The sequence below is a fragment of the Chiloscyllium plagiosum genome, unplaced genomic scaffold, assembly GCF_037043375.1.
Source record: "Chiloscyllium plagiosum isolate Xiang-an unplaced genomic scaffold, Cpla_swu_hap1 HiC_scaffold_27, whole genome shotgun sequence".
Taxonomy (NCBI): Eukaryota; Metazoa; Chordata; class Chondrichthyes; order Orectolobiformes; family Hemiscylliidae; genus Chiloscyllium; species Chiloscyllium plagiosum.
The window spans coordinates 37,263,404-37,268,122 of NW_028270165.1; positions in this window are offsets into that span (position 1 = coordinate 37,263,404).

Below are 4,719 nucleotides of genomic sequence, written 5' to 3' on the forward strand. Positions count from 1 at the left end.
GAAGGCTTTAAGCACACTGACCTTCATCAGTCAGGGTATTGAGTATAGAAGTTGACAAGTTATGTTGCAGTTAATCAGAACATTGATGAGGCTGCATTTGTAGTATTGTCATCAATTTTGATCACCTTTCTATAACAAAAATGTTATTAAATTTGGAAGAATGCTGAAGACATATAAAAGGATGTTGCCAGGACTCAAGGCTCTGAGTAAAAGGGAGAGGTTGGACAAGCTAAGACGTTTTTATTTAGAGCATAAGAGACTGACGGGGGTGGGGGCCTATAGAAGTGAATAGATCAAGAGAGACATGGAAAGGGTGAATGCACTCAATCTTCCCGGGGTTGGGGAATTGAGGGCGAGAGGGCTTCAGTTTAAGGTGTGAGGAGAAAGAATAAAAGGGAATGTGAGGGGCAACGTTTTCTTTCCGCAGACGGTGGCACATATATGGAATGAGCTGCCAGCGGAAGTGGTTGAGGTGGATACATTAACAACATTGAAAAGGCATTTGAACAAATACATGGATAGGAGAAGTATGGAAGGAAATGGGCCAAGTGCAGGGAAATGGGCTTAGTGTTGATGGACATTTTGGTTGTCATGGACCAGCTTGGGCCGATCGGCCTGTCTCCATACTGTAGGACTCTATGACACGTGCCTCTTTGTCGCTCCGACAGTGTTGAATTTCCAGATGAACATCTCACTAAATCAAGCCGAAAAAAATCCAATCTCATTCGTCAACTCTGATGCGGAGGTGCTGGTGCTGAATTGGGGTGGACAAGGTCAGAGGTCACACAGCACCAGATGAAGTGATGAAGCAGCAGCACTCACGAAGCTTGCAATTTCAAATAAACCTGCTGCACTGTAACATGGGGTCGTGTGACTTCTGACTTCTTCAACTCTGGGTTTATCTCAAACTTGATGGGATACTTTGTCCAACTCGGCATATTTAAACTGAATCGTTTTGAGAAATTTTTGTTTCGATTAGATTAGATTCCCTACAGTATGGAAACAGGTCCTTTGGCCCAACAAGTCCACACCAGCCCTCCGCAGAGTAACCCAGCCAGACCCATTCCCCTATCACTATTCCTCTACAATTACCCCTGACTAATGCACCACACCTACACATCCCTGAACACTATGGAACAATGTAGATGGGCCAACCGATCCTAAACTGCACACCTTTAGACTGTGGGAGGAAACCGGAGCACTCGGAGGTAACCCGTACAGACGTGGGTGTGCAACGTGCAAGCTACACACAGACTGTCAACCAGAGGGTGGAATTGAACCCAGGTCAGCATCGTGAAGTCGTGGTGCTAACCACTGAGTCACCGTGCCACCCCTGAGCCACCAGGTCAGAGGACAACAGGACAGAAGAATTGCTGAAAGCTTTCCCGCACTCTACGCAGCTGAAGGGCCTCTACCCCGTGTGGAACTGCTGTTGGGCCAGCAGCTTAGAGGAATCGCTGAAGGCCTTCCCACACTCTAGGCAGCTGAAGGGCCTCTCCCCCGTGTGGACCCGCCGGTGCCTCAGCAGTTTGGAGGAGTCGCTGAAGGCCTTCCCGCATTTGGGGCAGCTGTATGGCCTCTCCCCAGCGTGGACGCGCTGGTGCTTCAGCAGGTCTGAGGAATTACTGAAGGCCTTCCCGCACTCGTGGCAACTGAAGAGCTTTTCTCCTGTGTTGAATCGCTGGTGAGTCTGGAGGTTGTCCACCCAGATGAACCCTTTCACACACGGAGCAGTAAAACGTCGTCTCACCAGTGTGTATATGCTGGTGGGCCAGCAGGAACAGGAGCAAGTAAAGCCCTTCGCCCGCTCGGTGCAGGAGAACGGCCTCTCCCCAGTGTGTTTGCACTGATGAGCCTCGTGGACAGATGGGACACGGAAGCCCTTCCCGCAGTCGCCACACTTGCATGGTTTCTCAACGGGGCGGGATTCCTCGGGTTTCTCCATGGCCGAAGCTTCAGCTGCACACAAACGTGTGTACAGCCCCTCCCCGCTGTGAATTCCTCTTTCCAGGCCGTATCACTGTTTCAGGCTCCACACTCAGTGCTCTGCAACAGTAGGGTCTCTCAACTGGTCCCACTGATGCTGAAACCCGTACTCAAACAGGAACCAAAAAGAAAGCTTTGCTCCTTCCACAGAATCATAGTTGAAAATTGTGTGGTCCTGATGGATTGAGTGACTGTCAGACATTGACGTGAAAGTGAGGACGCTGGAAAGTCAGAGTCAAAAAGTGCGTCGCTGGAAAAGTGCAGTGCGTCAAGCAGCACCCGAGAAGCAGGAGAATTAACGTTTTGGACAAAAGCCCTTCATCTGTTGATTTTGAAACTTCCGTCTTCAGATCTTCAGGTAGTCTGTAAGAAGAGATTACAACAGTCATCACTGCCAGTCCGGTTAAGAATGAGACATCAAGGCATTGACAACGACATCAGAGAGAAACTGAACATATAGATGTGGCAAATGTTAGTGGCAAGCCAGAGTGATAGAGAAATGTAGCACAGAAACAGACACTTCGGTCTAATTCATCCGTGCAAACTAGAAAACCTAACCTAACCTCGGCCGATTTGCCAGCATTTGGCCCATATCCTCTAAACCCTTCCTAATCGTATACCCATCCAGATGTCTTTTAATGTCATAATTGTACCAGCACCCACCACTTCCTCTTGCAGCTCTTTCCTTAAACACACCACTTTCTGCATGAAAGACTTGTCCCTTAGGTCCCTATTTTAAGTTCTTTTACTTGACATTCTTACACACTTGATGCCACTGCAACACGCCAAGTTCTGTGAACAACTAAACTTTTTTAAGCAAATTCAATACAAGCTGTGGAGAAACTCTGAACACTTTTCACAATGCTTGCACACCACAGTACCAAAAAAAAACCAAACCCCTTAAACATACAGTAAAACTGAAACAGAGGCTTAGAGTTGAAGTTAGAAGGGCAGCAGGAGAGAGTGTTTAGCAGCCTTTCTCCACACAGTCCTGTGCTTAACTCACCCAAACAAGACTTCAGCTTTCAGGACTGATTACTCCCTTTTCATTATATAGGTCACTTATAAAACATAAAAGCTTTGGCCTCAAGTCTCATATATTCACATATAATCAAAAATGCCTCCCACTACCCTTTTTCATCTCTGTACTAAATCAGTCGCTTCAGAGCCCGGGTCGTTTTACCACCACTCTGACAAAAATCCAAGGACACAGCATCTTTGAGAAGAAGGACTAGCTTTTAGAAAAATGACCAGCTTTGTGACAGAGGGATATAGGCCAAACACTGGCAGGTGGGATAAGATTAGAATATAACGTGGAGTAGTTGGACTGAAGGGACAGTTTCTGTGCTGTTTCACTCAGTAAGAGAGAGAAGCAACAGCAGAAGCAGCAGCTTCATCACCTCATGGTCGGCCTTCGCAGTCAGACAATGGTGGCGGGGGGGGGGGGGGGGGGGGGTCTCTGATTGGGAGGAGGACCACGCTCCTTCCGGTCCTCCAGGACTTCCTATTGGCCCATCAAAGGAAGGTCGCGTGCAGTTTCAGCAGACAGCAAAGAGCATGCGCAGGTTTTGCTGACACCAGCGAACATGCGCAGGATTTGTTGTCACCCAGGAGCATGCGCAAGATGCTGTGTGACGTTGCTGGTGTTATTGACAGGTTTTGTGCCCAAATGACAATCGGAGAAAAGAAAGGCTTGAGCGACATTTTTTATTTACCCTGCGGTCCGAAATTTTATTGCATTCGAATTTTATTTGACTACTCATCTTTTCCCCAGGTTAGGGGACTCCCAAACTGGAGGGTATGGTTGAGGGTGAGAGAGGTCTTCTCCTGTTCTTCGTCGGTTTCCTAGGAACTGAATCGCAAAACCACTTCTCTGAGATGCCAATGAGCTGATAAAGTTGAAACGCATACCTTGTGGTTTCGTGCCTTCCCTGCAGTAGTTCGCCACGCCGGTTCCGACGTGAATGACAAGACGATCCGCATGTCAGAAACCGCATCCCGGGGACAGAATGACAAGCAGATGTTCTGGAAACTCATTGCTGCTTGCAATTCTTGGAGCAAAGTGGAATGTATTTCACACTGAGCAAGTTTCAGCTGGCTCAGAGTCTCCAGTGTACATTGCTCTCTTTCCCGCCAGCTCAGAGAGAGAACAACAGGAGGGACAAAGGAGTGAATGACGATCCGTGTGGGAGGGTGAATAACTGTTAATGGAGACAGTTAGGGGCTTAAAATAAGTAGTGTGTCGTAGCAGACCATGTGATAACAAGGGCTGGTATGCGTGTGGTAGGGGTCAAGGACTTGGGGGATTTCAGGCCCTAAAGTCATGCAACTCGATCTTGAAGACCGGAGGGCTGGAGGGTTTTGAAGTGGAATATGAGGCGTTGTTCTTCCATTTGGAGCTGAGCTTCGCTGGAACACTGCTGCAAGCCTGAGACAGAGATTTTGGCCAGGGAACAGGGTGGCGTGTTAAAGTGGCAGGAAAGCAGAAGCTCAGGACCTTTTTTTGCGGGCCGAACCGAGATGCTCTGTGAAGCAGTCATCCAGTTTATACTTCTTGCTCCGTTGGGGAAACGACACTGTGAGCAGCGAATTCAGCAGACTAGGTTGCGGCAAATGTGCACCTGGAAGGTATGTTCGAGCCTGGAAGGATATTCAGGAGGGAGCGGGTAAATTTGTGCTTCTGAGTGAAGTCACGGTTCGTAAAAACAGAATGTGGCAATTTAGACAGAGTTA